Source organism: Cupressus sempervirens, chromosome 11 (genome assembly GCF_028749045.1).
Source record: "Cupressus sempervirens isolate cs-2001-9-10 chromosome 11, ASM2874904v1, whole genome shotgun sequence".
In the NCBI taxonomy this organism is placed as follows: Eukaryota; Viridiplantae; Streptophyta; class Pinopsida; order Cupressales; family Cupressaceae; genus Cupressus; species Cupressus sempervirens.
In genome coordinates, this window is record NC_143128.1 from 494,583,253 (window position 1) to 494,603,371 (window position 20,119).

The window sequence follows — 20,119 nt, forward strand, 5'->3', positions numbered from 1 at the left end:
ATTGGTTGCCATGAAGGGTTGAGGATCCAACCATCATCATGATAAAGGTTGATGGGGTGGTTATTGATTTCAATGGCTTCTTTAAGCTTCCTTTTGAAATAGTTATCCTCATTGGCTAGGATTTGCATGTTTTCCAAGCATATGTGATGTTTGGTAGAGAAATAATGCTTAGCTAAGGATGATTTTCAAACCCTATCATGCCTAATGTCTACAATGTGCTCTTTGATCTGAGTATGGAAAGAGCAACCCATTTCACCAATATAAGGTTTCCCATAAGAGAAAACTACTTTGAAGACCCCTGAGTTGGAGTACACATCTCTAGAGTCTTTTGAAGGTGGGACAAGGTTTCTAAGCTTGGATAAGGGTTTGAAAGCTATTCACAAAATTTTTTTGGTCAAGATCTTGGAGATTTTTTGCAAAATGCCTTCCATAAAGGGGAGAGAGGCAAACAAACTGGGAGGGGGAGGGGAAGGTTTGGGATCACTTGAGGATAGGTGGAGGGACTTGGCTTGGTTGAAAGCTCTAGATATATGTCTATGAGAGTAACCATTAAGCCTAAAGACTTGTCGAAGGTGGTTAAGTTCAAGGCTTAAGTGGTCATCATCACAAATTCTATAGGCTCTCATAGCAAGAGTCTTAAGAATGCCAAATTTTTGGTTGGGATGGTGGTGGGAGGAAGAGTGGATGTATGAGTCAGTGTGCATAGCCTTTCTAAACACTTGACGACCAAGGGTACCATCAGGTTTCTTGATGAGAAGAACATCAAGGAATGACAACTGATTCTTAGATTACACCTCTTTGGTAAAGGAAATACAAGGCACTATGTTGTTGATGTGTTTGTGGAACTCCTCTAATTTATCCATGCCATGGGAAAATAAACATCACACTAGCCCCTAATCCATTCTTATTTCTTGATCCATCAAAATACGTACTCCATATCCCACTCATCTCTTCTTGTATCTTTGTAAGGCTAAGGACATGAACATTTTTTTCTGACACATAGCATGTACCAAGACCTGTCTCAAGGATTTTTGATATGAGATCAAATTGACAAGCATTAGCCCATTCATCTAAGAGAAAATTAGGTATCTCTAGTAGAGAAGTGACAGGCTCATTCACTGTGTCATTCTTATCCATTTTAGGATAGTACAATTTATATTGATGAGATTAGGGGTGTAGGATTCAATATGATGGAGGGCTAGAGGCTCTGCTTTGATTGAAGCCTATATTTTTCTAAAAAACATGTATGACCAATCAAAAGATATGTAACCACCTATTTGTGCAGTGAAGTCTCTTGAAAGACAAATGGAAAAGTGTGGCTTGATTTTAGCCACCAATATATCTTGAGTTATAGTACAACTAGGACATGCATGTAGGGCCATTTCCACATTCCTAAGGATCCCTATAGTCTTGATAGTACTACCATCCAACTATAATACACCCCTATTAATGGGTTCATATTTCATCTCTAAAGCATCAACAACACACTTGGGCATCACTGAACTACTAGCCCCTAAATCAATCTTGCAATTGTGGACTAGTTTATCCCCTATAATCAAAGAAACATAAAAGGGAGGGGGTCTAACCTTTGTATTGGTCTCAACCTCCCTTGATGGTTGTACTAAGCTTGTGGCACTTTCCATGCTAGGTGGCCAATCCTTTAGTTCAATACTTTTCAACTCCTACTACAATAACTTCTTTTGCATGGGTATATCAGCAACACCATCCCACTTGGAAATATTCACATTTGTCTTCTTCATCTACTCTACCACAGTAAATGAGGCATTAGGTACTCAGGTAGAAGCCTTGGGAGCTGCATGTGTAGAAGATTGAGCTGGAATGATTTGGGGGTCATTCACATCTCCTCTACTATAATTTCATCTTTGTTGTTGAGGAACATTGGGTTGGGCATTTTCTGCTTGTACATGAGGCATTGCATTTGATATTTAAGTTTGAGGAGGAGGAGGGGTAGTATCTTCAATAACTCTTCTTTTTCCCCTAGTGTTGTGAGAAATGGAATCTTGGTTTACATTACAATGTTCTTCCACTTGATGATTCACAAAGGAGCAATCACCCTGTCTTTACATAAATGAGGCATCACTGAATTGGTTCTCCTTACATGATTTTCCTATTGCAGGCTCTTGAGTGGTCAAATTCAAATAAGATTAACCTTTTGACACATGAAATAGGCATAGGAGTAGTTGTAGGAGGGACAAAAATCTTGATCTCAAGCCATATTTTTTTGAGGGACTATGTCCCTACTTTGATTTATATTTGAAGTAGAGGCATGACTATTTTGCCTATTCTGATCAAAAGAGTTGTTCCCATAATTATAATTTGAAGGCCTACCATTATTTAGAGTTTTATATTGTAATTGATGAGCCTTACTACCCTGAGCTTTCTACCTTTCCAAAGTCACCAACTTGTTGCTCACCTTCTACATCACAGAGAAGCTATCTTCCAAAATCAATTTTCTAAAATTTGTAATTAAAATCAGTCATACATTCATAGGAGGCTCTTTTTATAGTAGTTAGCTTTTCCAAAAGTGACAAGTAGTCACTTTTGTCCTCAAAGTGTTTACAGAGTCTTTCCCCTAATCCATCCTATTTTTTTATAGAGTTATGAGGCAACCCTCTATACCATTGTAAGTGCTTTCCCTTTTAAAGATGAAGCTAGAAGCCTAACAGATACATCATCCTTAGATATATCATGAATATTGCAAACATTTGCAACCTTTTGAATGTGTTCTAAGGGAGAGATAGGAGTTTCACTAGTGAAATCTAACATACTTTTAAGTGCAGCTACTGGTATGCCATGTCTTTAGGCCAATAAAAGAGGACTTCTACCATTAAAGGTGGAAAAAGCATGATCTCTAGCCATATAAGCAAGTGATCTATTGATATGAGCTGATGATATTCTAGATTAAGACCTAACAATAAGAGGAGTGGAAATGGATCTTACAAGGGTATGTACTTCTTGTCTACTCTTGACTGGTGATAGAGATAATCTAGTCTTTCTTCTTTTATGATTTGAAAATGAAAGCTCTTGATACTAAAATTTACCTCTAGAAGATGCCCTTGTTTTAGCTTTGGGAATGAATCACTGCAACTCTGGTCTAGAAACTAGATTTGAAAGGTGTAGAGTCACCAAGTGCTTTGTGTAAATGAGCCTCTTAAGGCCAAGAATATTTAGAACACTGTTTCCTCAACATCGAATTGAATTCTTTTTTTTTGACACTAGTAGACTTGAAATCTTCTAGAATATGTCCCACCGGGAGTGCCAAAAATTGTTGTCATTAAAGTTTGCACCCTTGTCCAAAGTTTTTACCTAAGGATAATCTTATGAAACATGGAAACAACCTTCAAGCTATAGGACTTAAATTGTGAGGTTGAACCTCTAGAGAATTCCAACTTCCTTTACTATCAAGATGCACCTAACTACTCTTGGAAAGGAAAAGGGAGAAGGAATGCATGGAAGCAAATCTACCTATTCTAACCTAAGGGGTGATGCACTAAAATAGAGTGTTCAAAATAATCTCTATCCATACATGCACTTTGAACCATCATGATACCAAAAGATATACATATTCATACTTATTTTAATCTAACAATCCAATGAAGATCAGAAAACCCAAATAAATGACACAAGGGAGAAGAGAATTCACTTATATATCATTTATAGGCCAAAGAGAGATACAATCATGCAAGATTATAGAGATCCATAATACACTAATGAGAGGCAAATAGGTATTTACAAAATACATCAATGTCTTAAGAGATAAGATAGAATGTCATATATGTTTAGAAGCAAAGGGAATTTATAGTGAATTTTGCAAAGAAATATCAAGAAAATAGAGAAGAAACGACCCTAACAAAATTTTCAAAAACTACCTTTATAGCTTAGGCATAGCTGAGATATTTATAACTGGAGTTACTCCACAACCACTATCTTAAATGCTTTAGAGAATAATTATACAACCCTAGGGAAAATCTGGTCTTAGTACAGATTCAAATATAATGAAATCTAATATTTTGCCAAATAGAACCTTGAGAAGACAAAATGATGCATTTAAATTACTCTAACCAAGTAGATGGTAAAACTAGAGATGGTGGAGTGTTTTCCTTCATTCATTGGGTGTAATATTCTTTGGAAAGTGATTGGAATCAATCATGAAGATCAGATCCTGCAAGAAACCCTATCTTTCTCATTTTTCTCTTTACAAATCGGTGGGGTCAATAGTTCAAGCAACCAGAAACCTCCATGTGGACCAACCATATGATTTCATTTTACCACCTCATGCAGTCCTCATGTGTTTGACCACCATATCACCTTGATTGTGGCACCCTCAAGCTTAACCATGATGGCTTAAAATATTATTGATTTAACTATGATGTTAACCTAACTGTACTTGTCAAACTAGGCCCATTGGGACATGTGGTGAATCCTTGCTATGTCACTATGAATAAAGTTTGAGCAACTTCCTATAACAAAAAAGTGAGAGGCATTGATCTCCCATGATTTGACAGTACCAAAAAATTATCAATACTGCTAGTGCACCAACCAATAGAAACATGGTCATTTGCCAACCTATTTGACATTGACTCACTACATTGTGGCCCACAAAGGAATGAAATCACTTGCCAGACATCAACTTGTCACTTTATTGCTATGAATAAATATCAAGAAAATTCCTATAGTGACAAAGTGACCACCATTGATCTATTCACATCGGATGGTGAAAGGTATAAACTGAGAACATGTGGCCCATGACCTAGACATGTTAGAGGCTTAGCTAATGAAGATTCTACCATACACCATCTTAGTCTAAAAAATTGAAGAAAATTAGACCCACATAGACAAGTGGCATGATGTTGCTATGTCACATGAAGTAATAGGTGTGCAACTCCACATAGCAACAAGGTGACCACCCTAGATGATGAAAGATCTGATGATGGTGAAGTTCTAGGAAGGAACTAGCCCACACACCTTGTATAGTCATATCATGGCCAATGAGAAACCAAAAAAATGTTGAGGTGCTTTGACAACTACCCAACTATTCTGATAGGAAAGGGGGTCCACCGAGCCATGACTATGTTGCATGAAATAAAGGTCGTGCAACTCCGCATAGTGAAAAAGAAACCATCATTGATGATGATTGATTTGATGGTGAGTAAGGTGTAGGTCCATAGAATATTAGAGTGCACAGTCACTTAGAAAATAAATTATAACCTAAATTTTTATATGAAATATTTCTACACCTCACTTTATTCAAATTTTAAAATATGTGAACATTACCATGTTTAAATTCAAATATGAAAATTTTGGTAGGAAGGAAAAAATGACCAACAGTTCCTTTGTCAGAAATTTTTAGAATTAAAGAGCATAAAATTAATGCTTTATCTTGGCTAGGAGGAATAAGTAATGATAATATTGTTAAGCCAAAAGCTATACTACAAATCCTAATTGTAGAGGAGGAGAATGAAGTGATGTCCCAAATACCCCAAACATACTTGGACAATTCATCTATGGCTTACTTACATGATATAGATCCTTTTTTTTTAGTCTATTTATAAAAGGAAAGTCCCTAAAAAATTATATGATAGACTCAAGGGAATCTAATAATATCATGCCTTTCAAAGTTATGGAAGCCCTGGGTTTGCAGGTAGATACTAGAAAGGGTAGATACAAAGCAATGGATGCTAGAGAAGTGCCTATCATAGGTATAATAAATGCATTTCCTTTTAAGTTACTTGCTTATCTTAATGTTGAGCTAACTATGGATGTCCTTGTGGTAGAAATTCCTCCCCATTATGGTATGTTATTGTCTAGAAAATGAAGTGCTGAAATGGGGGTAGTATACAATGTGATTTATCATATGCTACTTTCCATATAGTAGATAGGGTTGTTAAAGTTGATAGGGAGCCAAGGTTCAATCATATTTTTGAGGAGAGTATTGAAAAAGATTCCACTTTCTTCTTAGATACTGATGTTAATGCATTTAGAGTAGAGCTAATCATTCAAGAGGTTGAGAAGTTGCTCCATTGATTGCACAAGAGGTAACATGCTGTATGTATTCACAAATTTTGTGGACCATGTATTTTGATGGCACAAGTTCTAAAGATGGATCAGGAGCTAGGGTAGTATTCATATCCCTAGAGAAGAATACACTCAGGTATTCTTTCAATTTGAATTTCTCATGCACAAATAACATAACAGAATATGAGGCACTTTTGCTAGGCTTAAGAGTTGCAACCAGCCATGTAATAAATATGTTGTATGTTATTGGTGGTTCTGAACTGATTATCTCTCAGATAAGAGAAACTTATGCATCCAAGAATAGAAGATTGAAATAGTATAGGAATGTTGTATGGGACCAAATAGAGCTGTTTGATGCTTTTGGCATTTTTTGGATGGATAGGAGTAATAAAAAGATGATAGATCTACTAGCAAACATAGCTATTAAACCTAGAGATATATGCTTTGCTAGTGTATCATAGATTGAAGTGCATAATAGACCATCAGTTCCTGATAATGTCCATAATTGGCAAGTCTTTGAGGATGATAAAGATATCATAATTTTTTAATTGTAGGAATCGTTTCATGGACAAGAAATGGATTGCTCAGCCTATGTTGAAATTGTTGATGGTAAAAATACTATGTTTGGACAGGAGGTTGTGCAATTGAAGACAAATAAAATCCCAAAGGAATTGGTAGTTCTAGAGACCATTTTTGATAGCCAAGATAGATCCAAAGTAGACAATAAAGAATCTAATGCAAAGGATCTAGAAGAGATAAACTTAGGGACTAATGAAGCACCTAAAAAAGTTTATATTGGAAAGAAGTTGGCCCCAAAAATTAGGCAACAATTGATTTGCCTATTGATAAAGTACAAACATTATTTTCTTGGTCTTATGATGATTTGAATGCATAGAGAGAGGACCCTTTTGAACATGAACTACCATTGAAAGTAGGAGCCAAGGCTTTCAAAAAAAGGAAAATGCCAATAAATCCTACCGTGGAACCTAAGATGCAAGAAGAGTTGGTAAAGCTAAGAGATGCTTGTATCATTGATCCTATAAGGCATTCATCTTGGGTATCAAATCTAGTCCCTATTAGGAAAAATAATGGAGATATAAGATTATGTGTAGATTTCATAAATTTTAATATATCTTTGTCAAAGGACAATTATGGCTTGCCTAATATGGAATGCTATAGAGAGCTATTGGATTAGATCTTATGTCCATGATGGATGAGTTCTCAGGTTACAACTAGGTAGTTGTCAAAGAAATTAAGCAATATAAAACTGCATTCACAAAACCTTGGAGCACTTATGTCATAGTAGAATGTCTTTTGGCTTTAAAAATGTTGGTGCCACTTTCCAAAGAGCCATGGATGTAGCTTTCAAGGATATCATTGATAAATTCTTGGTGGTATACCAAGATAACTTGACAGCCTACTCAAAGGATGCTAATGAGAATTGCATGCATTTAGAGAAGGTTTTCATCATAGTACTAAAATTTGGAATTTCTTTGAATCCCAGAAAAAATACATTTGTTGTTACAGAAGGTAAGTTGTTGAGCCATTTGGTTGGGAAGTAAGGAGTTAGAATAGACCCTAAGAGGGTTGAAGAAATTGAAAAGATTCAAAAACCAAATAATGTGAAAGGTATTCAATAATTTTTTGGTCAGATTAACTTTCTCAGAAGGTTTGTTATAAATTTTGCTAAAATAAGTAGGCCTATTTCAATAATGTTAAAGAAAGGGTCAGAGATTAAATGGACTTAAGAGCCAAGTGTGGTGTTTAATGAAATAAAACAAGTCATTAAGGATGCCCCTATTTTGAGAGCTTCTAATTATTCAAAGCCCATGCATATGTTTTCATTTGCTTCTTTTCATATAATTGTTGTTGTCCTATTACAGAAAAATGAGGAAGGATTTGAGCAGGCCATTGCATTTTTTAGTAAGTCTTTGCAAGTTGTTGGGCTTAAGTATGACATAAATGAGAAGAAATCATATGCCTTGGTCAATGTAGTAAAGGCATTTAGGTGTTATTTGATGGGAGCCACTGTGATTGTGTTTGCTCCAAATGCTATACTAAAAGATATTTTCTCTCAACAAGTAGTTTCAGTGAGAAGATGTAGATGGATCAATAGGATCCAAGAATTTAATATTGATGTGTGGATCACTAAGCTGGTTAGAAGTCAAGGTCTTTCCAAGCTAATGGAAAAAGCTAATCTTGAATCAAATGAGATAAACCAACTAGATAATGTTAGTTTAAGTGACATATGTGACATGGATACCTATGAGTAGTATAAAGATGTGATATTTTTCTTACAACAGATGAAAACTCCACCGGAATTTACAAAGAACTAGAGAAGAGCCTTGAAGGTACAAGCTATTAGATACATTATTTTTAGAGACTAGTTATGGTGGAGAGATATGGAGGGTGTCCTTTTGAAGTGTGTAAATAAGGAAGAGTCTAAGAAGATCTTGAGTGATATGCATAAAGGGGTATGTAGGGGCATTATATGGCTAAGACAATAGCCCAAAATATTCTTAGATCTAGCTTTTGGTGGCTTACTTTATTTAAAGATACTCAAGAATTGGTGAAGAAATATGATGCAAGCCAAAGATTTAGTGGAAAACTGAAGTTTTCTAAAAATTTTCCTTTGAAACTAGTGGAAGTGCAAGCACCTTTTCAGCAGTGGGCCATGGACTTCATTGGAGAGATTACTAATAAATATAGTGGTGGACATTCATGGATCTTAGTTGCTACTGACTATTTTACAAAATGAGTAGAGGAAATCCCTACTAGAAATGCAACAACTAAAGTAGCAACTATCTTCATACTAAATAACATTATTGTCAAATTTGGATACCCATAGATAATTATCACTGATAACACTTTGTGCTTCAGATCAGAAGAATATTATTTTTTATACAATAAGTATGGCATTATTGATACTACATCATCACCTTACCATCCCCAGGGTAGTGGCCAAGCTAAGTTTAGAAACATGAGTTTACTCAAAATTATTAAGAGGATTCTAGGAAAAAAAAGGATTGGGATTCCAAATTGCCTCTGGCATTGTGGGCAGACAGGGTTACAGTAAAAAAGGCCATTGGTTGTGCTCCTTTTGATCTAGTATATGGTATTTGGGCAAGATTAGCCCAAAATAATCTAAAAGATATGTATAGATTCATCCAATTATATGATAATGATATTGTTGATGACATGCAATTGAGAATGTATGATATTTTGTGGTTAAATGAAACTAGGAGAGATGCATTTGCACAGATTGCTAAGCTTCAAGCACAAATGAAATATTTGTATGATGAAAAGGAATCAAAAAGAAAATTCTAGCCTGATGAGATGGTATTATTATGGAATGCTAGGATTGACGATAAGGGCAAGCATGAAAAGTTTGATCCCATCTGGCTTGGTCCATATTTGATTCATGAAAACAAGGAAGAAGATTCATTTTATATAAGAGAACTATTTGGAGATATTCTTGAATTGCCAATTCATGGAAAATTCTTGAAGAGGTATTTTTGCTAGAAATGCTTATTATTTTCCATGAACAGTAGCCTAGGCTTCCCTATATTTTGTGTGAATCTTATATATCCTTGTTCTCTCTTGGTGTGTCCTAGTCCAATGTTTTCTTTTGTTGTCTTTGTGTTTGCCTTCCTATTTGGTCTGTTGTGTTCTCTGAATAAGTTTTGTCAACTTTGTAAGTCAAGTAGGTGGTCTACTTCTATTAGAAATTTTATATTCTTACATGGATATAAATTATCCATCATCCCCAGACCAAGCCACTGATGGCCTAATTTTTTGCTCACCCAATTTGTGCAAAATTAAAAAAAATTGGGAAGAAGTATGTTGAGAATAAGCTAGGGTTTGTGAACATTTTGCTAACCCTTCAGAAAAACCCTAGGGAAGTTCCTTTCTCATCATTTTAAAGCTCATGCAATATAATTTTGATCTTGAAAAGGGTGTATGTATTCTTCATGCATACATTCTTAGGTTTTCAAATATTTTTACTATTATATTTCATGAAAATTTCAAATGTGATAAGTTGTGATTGTGCGAAGCAAAGGAGAGCACATATTCACATTATTATTTTTTCTTAAGGCATAATTGTTATGATTATGAAATAGTTAAAATATTCAGACACCAATAAACTGTGAAAGTGAGAAGAGTTAACACTGAGTTAAAAGTATTTGTCAAGAACATCATTGCAAGTAGTATAAATGAACCATGGGTTAGAAGAGAGAAGTTGCTAATGTTTATGAGCACGCTATCATAGGGTTTCATAAATAGTTAAAAAGCTAAGTTGCATAGTTGTAGTATAAAAGAAATGCTAAGTTAGCTAGCTAAGCGTACCATCACATGATTAAGTTGAATGCCTAGTTTCCAAGTTGTGAAGGATTGATAGACTAAAATATAAAGCATAGCATGGTTGTAAGCATAAAATGTTCAGAGGACTAGACCATGGAAAGGTTATGAATTGTTAGAAGTTAAAGGCTTATCTCAAGGTTGCAATAGTCACAAAGGTATGATTAAGTGTAGATACGGAAATAAAGGGTTTGCAACATCACAAGCCATGTTGTAGCAAAGAGAAATTTTGGTGTGAAGTCATGAAATGGTCTTGTTCGCAACTATCACACTTGTAAATTTTAAAGCATAAAATGACTTTTCAATGGTAAAATCTAAGCTAGATGAAGATGGGCTAAGGTAGGTGTATGAAAATCTAAAAAAGCATAGATTTGATCTATTTTTTGAAGATGGATAGGTTTTTAAGTGTGTCACCCTTAAATGCCAATTAAAGCTATGCCCTCATCACAAAAGTTGATAAAGCTTGAAAATAAATAGGTTGATATTACCATTTTATCAATTGTTTGAATTTTTTGAGCAATTTCAAAGTGCAGAAGTAATCTCTAAGCAATTTTTATCTAAATAGGATAAGAATCAACAAAGAATCTTACACAAATGGCCCAAAGAGAAGGAGAATTGATTGCACAAATAGTAATTGAAGTACCAAATACACCATCAAGCGCTCCCAATACATTTGTAGAAGAATGGATGCACATCTTGCTTGGTTCCATAAATGCTTAGAATGTTAATGACCTTGTATTCAAAGATAGCGCCAAAAGTATTTGTAGATGTAGATTTGGTTAAGGCATTAATCAAATGATTGGGATAGTGTTTTCTTATTTGAAGAGTATACTATTATAAGGGTTTTTGGATGTTCTCAGCCACCCCACATTTTGTCAAAATATGTTCCTGAGAGGTTAGGGTTGATAGAAATATTTTGGTAGTTGATTTCTTTGAATAGGGAATATTTAGGAAAAGGTGTCAAGAAGGGAACATTTCTATGCAGATGTACTAAGGTAGGGGATTTTAAGATTGGCAAGAATGTTATTGAGCAAATCAATTCATTTTTACAAAGTTATAAAATTCTAATTGGGCCAGCTAGAACCTATGACCCCTTTAATGTAGTAAGGCATGCCTTGAAGAATATGAGAGGATATAATCTGCCCCTACAAAGTCTATGTTGGAAGAGGATGCTATTTCTGATGTGTTGAGTGAGGATGTTTGTAGGGAAAGAATGGTTAAATCAAGAGATATTATTAAAATTTAAAAAATAAATGAGAAATGTAGCCCCATCTTTCAAAGGGTTTTATCTTGATGAGGAATATTGGGCTAGATTAGATAAGTGTGTTAGGAATTTTGATGAGTTGGTATTTCAAGTCTCAGAAACAATTAGAAAGAAGATTGACCCTGACTACTCTAATCATGAGTACATGGTGGAAGTATCTGATGAAGAAGATTAATCTAAAGAGGATCAACTTGAACAAGATGTTCCTAAAAGTTTTGCATGGGTAAAAAAGAGACATAAGAAGCTGAAAATGGTAGAAATACTAGATAAGGCTCAATAGAAGGATCTCTAGATCTTGCCAAGGGGGAGAAAATATTTTGATGATGTTAGAAGAAGATTTGTAATATCCTAAGCATCTAAAGATGAGTAGAGGACAAAAAGGTTGTAATTAGAGACACAAATGATTGATGATAGAATGATTGAGGCTAAGGAGTTTATGAATGATGACAATTTTATCAAGTCAAATGAATTCAAAAGCTTCCTTTTTAATATAAAGAGAAATGAATAAAAATTATAGATCAAGCCTAGAGATTCACATGAAGTAATTTCCAATTTAATACAAAAGTTGTAGGAGTATGACACTACCAGTGAAACCCTTACTACTAAAGAGGCTAGAAATCTAGTGACAAGAAGTGGACTGATCATATTCCCCTGAAGGGATTTGAATTCTTCTTTCTTGTTAGATCAAATAAGAAGACAAGGGAAATCTATTTCTTTTGAGGATGAGAATCAATATGGGGAGATGGTGTGATCAAGGTTCAATGTGGATGCCCAAAAAATGGCCATTTTGAGTTTAGCTCTAGAGGATGATAAGCCCATCCTCATGGAGATCAAAGAGTCCCTAATGGGGCCACAACCCAAGCATAGAATGGACACAATAGGAAAGTGAAAATTTTATTAACTTCATAAATATGCTAATACATTTAGTAAAGAGAAAATATAATTTAAAACATGCCCTATGGGCTTACAATAGTATAAATTTAGAGATAATTTCTCCTTTCAGTACCTTCTCTCAAACTCCACTCCGAACTATCTTTTACAATGCCAGAAATGTTCTTAAATAGACCCCAAAGGGTTAAGGATTAGGAATAAATTCTAGAAAGTGCTAGTTGGCATCCACCAACCAAATAGATGGCTCCAAAAGCCGCGTTAGAAGTCGGTGCAAAATTAGAAGAATCCAGAAATGGTAATCGAACTTCCAGGAGGCATAACTTTTGAGCCGTAGCTTTGATTGACGAACCGTTTACATTTTTGGAAAGCTCTTGAAGTGCTCATAGCCCTATGGACTAGTTTTACTCGTCCCCCATTTTTAGGCTCTTTTTGAGGTCATTTAAGGCCCCTAACCTGACTTTGAAGCATTCTTAGGAGGTCTCCAAAAATTGAAAAACTACGATAACTTTGAAACCATGGGGCCTTTTGACCTAATTCTTTTTCTGGAATGCTCTAAATTACAATTACATTCATCTGGCCAATTCACACCCTCTAATTTACCAAAATTATGGCTCAATTACATACTCCTATTTTTCTAACATTTACACATATCCCAAGGTGTTCAAATACTCTAACCTAGAACTCTGATAGTGGAACTGTGAGAGTTGGAACCTTTATTTGACCCAAATGGGTATCCAAAAATGAAAACACATGAAACTGAAACTAAGTCTAAGTAAATTTTTTTTGGGTGACACATGATTGCCATTATACCTCTGGATGCTCTTGCATCAGACACCCAGGGTAGATTGAAAAGTGACCCTGTCACTTTATGAATGGTAGAGGAAATCTCAAATGGGAAAACTTAGCTACTAATATCCAAGTTGAGTCCTCTATCAACTGTCCTTTCCACTTGACCAAATACTCTTCATACTGCCTATTTCTGGTACTCCTACCCACATAATGATCTAGAATGTCTTCTATCTCCTCCTTCTTAGAAGTAGGAATTGGACATGGCTCTAACATCAGCTCCTCATCTACACCATCATCATGATACTCTATTAAGTCTGCAATGTTGAAAATAGGAGAAATGTGGATTCCATCTAGCAACTCTACTTCATATGCATTTTCTGAGTCATTTTTCTTCAAAATTTTGCAAGGGCCAAATTTCTTCATCTTCACTAAAGGCTTCCACTTTTTTTTTTTTTTTTTTCTTGATGCATGATGCTCCTGCATCCGACTTCCATGGTAGGAAATTTTTTGTTAATATGGATTCACAAAATGAAGTAGCCACTATTGACATTTTTTTTTCTCTTCCTCCAACACATAGTTGGAACAAGTATCTAGTGCCGATATATTTCCTTCTTTCTTCTTTTCCAACATCTAGCTAGAACAACTATTTGTTGTTGAAAATACTCCTTCACAATGAACTCTATCCAAGTATAACTCTCATCCTCATTCAATCTTGTTGAATTAATCACACCTATAGTAAACCCGGCAACACCATATCAATCTTCCTTTGCATACCACACATGACTAACAAGATCCTCATGCAAACCATTATCAATATCTTTCAAACTCACCTCAAAGACAACATCCCATGATTCATAAGAATTTACCTGTTTGACATCGTCATCTTCACTTGCCTCTTTCATGTTGTCAACAATGCATGTAACTACTCCACTTGCTTGATCTCCAATAAAGGCACTATACTTTTCCTCCATTGATGCAATCTTCAAATCATCTTGATCTATTTCAGGTTTTTAAATCTTGCCATCTTTATGCTCTTCCTCTTCTTGTTTATCTTCTTCAACTTTAGGTTCACAAATGATTTCCTCTTCATCTACTTGCTCTTCCACTGGATCATCTTTCTTTTCTGCATCCAAATAATTATCAACATCTCTTTTTTGGTGATGTGCTCTTTGTTTTTGCAACTCAGCTTCTAATTCATCCACTTGCTTCTGCAAATAAACTATCAATGTCTCTTGATTTCTTGCCCTGATTTTCTCTAGTCGAGGAATCCTTAGAATCCATCCAATCAAAAAAGTCATCTTCTTCTTTCTCTTCTCCATAATCAAGTCTTTAGAAGAAAAATATAGTGCAACACAAGAACCTTGTGCAAACTACCTCATAGTCAGTGATCTATCTACACAATCAAGAAATTTTTGACAAACTTCACCCAACTCAAGGTCCTGGTGCAAACTGCCTCATGCTCAACGATCTATCCGCACACTTAGGAACTCCCACTTTGATACCACTAATTTTCATTTGTATTCAAGCTCTTCAAGTTTAAGCTCTTGTAGTGAAGCTCTTGGAATGTAATCTCTTGTAAGGAATTTTAGGAAGTAGAAGTCTTCAAGACAAACTCTTTTTTTTTGTAAGCTCTTCTAGTTGGAAGCCCTTAGTGAGGAAGCTCTCTTATATTATAAGAGTTGGGAGTTTTTCAATTTGGAGAATATTGTAATGAATTTCAAGTATTAATGGATGATTTATAAAGCATTTTTTGATTTTGGTTGTGCATTTGTAAGGGTGGTGTGGCCCTACATCAATGCATCATGCATCAGTCCCCTAGGGGAAATGTCATATTTTGGCATGTGCAATCTACTTCCAGTGACTTGATCTTGGAAATACATACTTCAATAGAATTAATGGGTAAGCACAAGATGGACACCCTTTAGGCCCAACTTGAAAAAATATATGAAAATTTTTATTGGGACAAGAAGTAGCTATGAAGAAGAGATGAAGAAAACCTTTGTCCTACAACAAAATGTGGTTAAGTTGGAAATGGAGGTGGCATCATTGAAAAAGTTTGTTAGAATTGTCACAAATTTCATGACAAAGATTTTCAAATAGAGGAAAATACTTTTGAAATAGGGGAAACATCTGGTTGGCTTATGGAAATTGATGTGGAAAATCTAGAAGCTAGTTAAGAAGTAGAAATCAGAGCTATGACAAATTTCTTAATCCATATGATCAATGCATTAAAGAAAGCTTCACAAGATGTGCATGGAAATTACATGGCATTGGAAGGAGTGGAATAGAAGTGTGCAAAAGCTATTGCTCTATTATCTGTATTGTTCATCACATGGGGACCATACATTCAATTCTTTGACAACATAATTACTATACTTCCCTAGAAGAAAGACCTACCAAAGACAACTATTGAGAGTACAAGGAATGCAATTCACAAAGTGAGATATCTAAATGGTTTATTTGGAGGGAAGAAGTAGCTAGTACACAATAATATGAAAACAATTATTGCCAAGACACTAAATTTTGTGCCTACAATTTTGGACAATGAGAGCAAAATAAAGGAATGGGTTGAATGGTCATCATCTTTTGCCAATATTCTTGATCATCCTAGGTTCTTATCTTTTTATAACAATAAAGTAGGTGCCAATGCTATTATGATATGATAGACATGCTCTATAGATTGGAGGAAGAGATGTCTAAGGTGGTTGTTGAGGTCAAGGCTATAACTAATGCCAAGTGGACCAATTTCCTAAAAGAGTTGGATGTGATCAGAGATGTCACCTAGCCAGACATTGAGATAGATATCACCATTTGGTAGCTAGTTGTAGATATCAAGGCATTGACAACTAATGATAGTGACTAGATGTAGTTCAGATGCAGTTCATAAAAGAATAAGGAAAAGAAAAGACATGGATGGTGATGGGAGCTAGAGACAAATTGATATTTTCCGAGAAGCATCACCTACCAGTTTTGCAATTGCATCTTAATTTTGAAGCCAAGTACAAATAATGTTTTTTTATAATAAAATATGAATATCTTTGTTTTTGTTTTTTATCAAGGTTTTCACAAGTGTCCTCCCATCTAAAGCTTGTTGCAATCCTTTCTATAAAAGGATTCCCAAGATGTGGAGTAGGGGTCCAATTTTCATGTAATTTTGAGAATTGTGCTATTTTGTTGGTCCATTAAATCTCTTGTAAGTCTGAGAGTATAAGTGAATATTAAAGGATCGACTATTTTATTTTGAAGGTTTTTATAGTTTTACCAACATTCTTGCAATTTTTAATGAAATTAATACAAATGAAGAAGTTCTACTATATTTTTCTATTTGAATTTTGTCTCCATTGTTTTGTATTAGTTATCTTGAGATTATGTAAAAAAATCTATGCAATTTAATGCAACTAGGATAAGTTGTATATCAATTTACTGTTTCTTTTAATTTAAGGAATTAAAAAAATGCTCCAATAAATTGATAGGGTTTCTAGTTATGCAAAAGGGATATGCATAAGAATAGGTTTATGGAAAATTACTAATAAGATTAATTATAATACAATTAATTAGTTCAAAATGTTTTGTTGGATAGAATCTGATAGAGAATTGATCATGCATGCAATTACATGTTGAAGAAGTCATATGGTTGCATTGGGCATAAACATAAAATCAAATCAATTTTGCTTTACTATATGAATAGTTAAATTGCTGGTCAACACTTATTTACAATAATCTCTTGAGTGTCACTGTTAGTTGCTATTGTAGAGGATTAATTACAAAACATAGAAGATATATGACCATTGTCTACTTTAAAAGGATAGATCTAGAAAAGAGAAGTATCAATAGAATGAATTATGAGAAGATTTCCAAATAATCAATTATATGACCAATATATCACTAAGTGCACCTACGTAAGCTTCAAAGAGTTTGAAGATTAGAGAATCTTGGTGATTCTATTGAAGTTGGAACTAGATCTAAAGTTTTCTCTATTAAGCATAGGAAGTAGCTAAGCCCTTAGACCTAGATAAACCTTCTAAATATAGGTATCAGGCCTTTTATGCCTAGTAGTCTTGAAAAACACCAACAAAACTAAGATCTCTATCTACTACTCTATTAGTCTTTGTAGACTTACTACTTTGTTGGCATCAATGACAAACACATTTATGAATGCATAATGCCAATACTCTCCAAGGCTTATGATACTCCCCAAAAGGAATATCATCAACATTCATGATAAAAATTATCAAAGGGGTTTCTATAGCATCCATGTCTATTTTTAGCATTATGAGCATGATCATGAGCATAAGTATCAAATTGGTGATAAGACCTTTCCCTAGTAGCCCTATGTATGGCCTCTTTTAGTTTTTCTTTTTCCATGTGAGCTTGTTCTTCTAAATGGTGTTTCCTTTCCTCAGGATACATGGTGAGTGATATGGTGTCTTCACCCTTAGGTGTACCAAATAGATTTTCAAATATATAGAGTAGGTTATTCCAAGTATTATCTTCTTATGATTTATTAGAGATGAGATCTTCCCTGCAAGGTCATGCACAAGAGTGCCTAGGTCTACTGGCTTGGAACCTAGTCGAGACCAACATGTAAGGGTATATCTTCATTTAATAGGATGAGAAAAGTATTTCACATTTGAATCTTGTGGGGTCAAGAATGATCATATGTAGAATATAGAATAAGCGAGTGACTTGTCAAGAGTGCTTAGGAATTTATAGCACTAGTGACTCGATCCAAGAGAGTGAGTAGGAAACTTGATAGCAAGTACCTAGCATAGAGAGGTAACCAAATTTTGATAAATGACCATTGGTGACATTTTTAGCTTACATTTGATAAAATAAACCCATGTTTTCAAATTTAGAGCAATCCCTAACATAGAGATTTTGGACTAGATTTAGGTAGGATGAAGTGATGACACCCATAAATTAACTAAGATGCAAATTTGACTCAATTTTCCAAGTTGCAGAAACTAGGTGATATGTCACAAAGAACCTAATGATATTAGGACAATATAATGTATTGTATGATAAGGTTGACATTAGTTGGGTAATACTTTTCTTCTAGATGATATTTTTCCTTAAGGAGGATGATAGACTTTACTAGTATTAGGCAATAGACCTTGCATTACGAAGGTGATACATTTTTAGTAAAAAATGTCATAAGATATTTGTCAAAAGGTCATGTGATAAATGGCCAATGAAATATGAAAAAGGTAGTTTTAAGCTAAAACATACTTATGTTTTAGGTTGATTGTTGAATGTTTTCAGACTAGAGTGTTATGGAGATAGTATAGACCTCATTTTTCATCAGAGAACAACATAGTTTGCAAACAGTAAGAGTGAGTTGCATGTCTTAAACAGTTAGACAAGGGACAAAGCAACCTTGCCAATATTTAATTGGGATATCAAAGAAAGTTCCTACCAATGCTAATGAGATGTTTTATTTACAATAACATTTACATAGGTCTAGCATATTCAAAAACACACGCCAAGAAGATCTACCTAGGAGTCATGGCTCATTACTCAACAACTTGGCCCACACTAAGTGCCCCTTTTCCTCACACCAAGTGGTTTCCCATAAGAGATATTTATTTTTTCATGGAGATTCCTTTAGCATAACCAAGGGGACACAAATGGTCAGTGTAAAATCTTGGAGTGATCTAGGTAATCCACTAGGATTGATCCTTGACAAAGATGTTGAGTTTTAAAATAACATAGTTTCTAACCTAAGGTGTTTAGATTGGGCTTTCATTCCTAATACCCCTTATGGGATACCTTGATTTACAACAAGTAATGGACCTCATAGCTACAAGAGTACCTTGAGTGTTCTTTCCTAATATTTCATCATGGTCCCAATCACACAAGTACTCACACAAAGGGAAGATAAGCACTATGTCTACCAAGGTTTTGTGTCCTTGATAGCCTTGAGTTTATAGTGGGTCAAAATAGTCAGTTTTTCTTGTCTCAACTTGGGTCATTCTTCTTGATTCCTCAAGGGAAATCCATCTAAAGGATTCTAGAATAAAACATATTGGATCCAATCTTGGGCATATCGCATGATATTCATGACTGCAAAAAAAAGAAGACTAGATACCAAGTGGAAAAGGCAATAAAAATGTATAGATTAAGAGCCAAAACCAAAATGTGTTGCCTCACAGTGGGCACCAAAAATGTACATCAAGTGTACTCCTCTAAACCCTTCTATCCAAGATATTTCACAAATTAGAATTACTTAATGGAGGCTTAGAGCTCCCTATCCATGGAGTGCAAGGGACATGAGACAAGTATGAAATGATCTCTCAAATGAGCCTTAGAGATGCAACCCTTTCTAGTAAACCATGCAATGTGAGGTTCCTTAGACAAGAAAAAGAATCTAAGTGTCCAAAAGGAGTTCTCAAGTATGATCTATACTAGAATGAGATATGAAATGCAACTATGCTAACAATATGATAATATTACCAAGCCATGATAATTACAATTGTAAGAATTTTCCTTGGGGAAAAATTCACCCAAGATCAAGGAACTCAAGCGCAAGCACAAAATAGACCAGAAGAGTATGATTAGAATAACAATATAGTATTCAATTCCATGTACAAGTACACTAAGAGTGCCTATATATAAAGGCCTCTAAAATGCTTCTAGGATGTCTAGGAGTCAACACACTAATAAGTCTTACAACCAAGCACATGTCCACAAGAGTGGATTATGCTCCATTAAGCACATGAGTAAGTGTGATGATGAGAGGATAAGCCTACAAAGGTGTAGCACAAAAAATAATGTTATAGA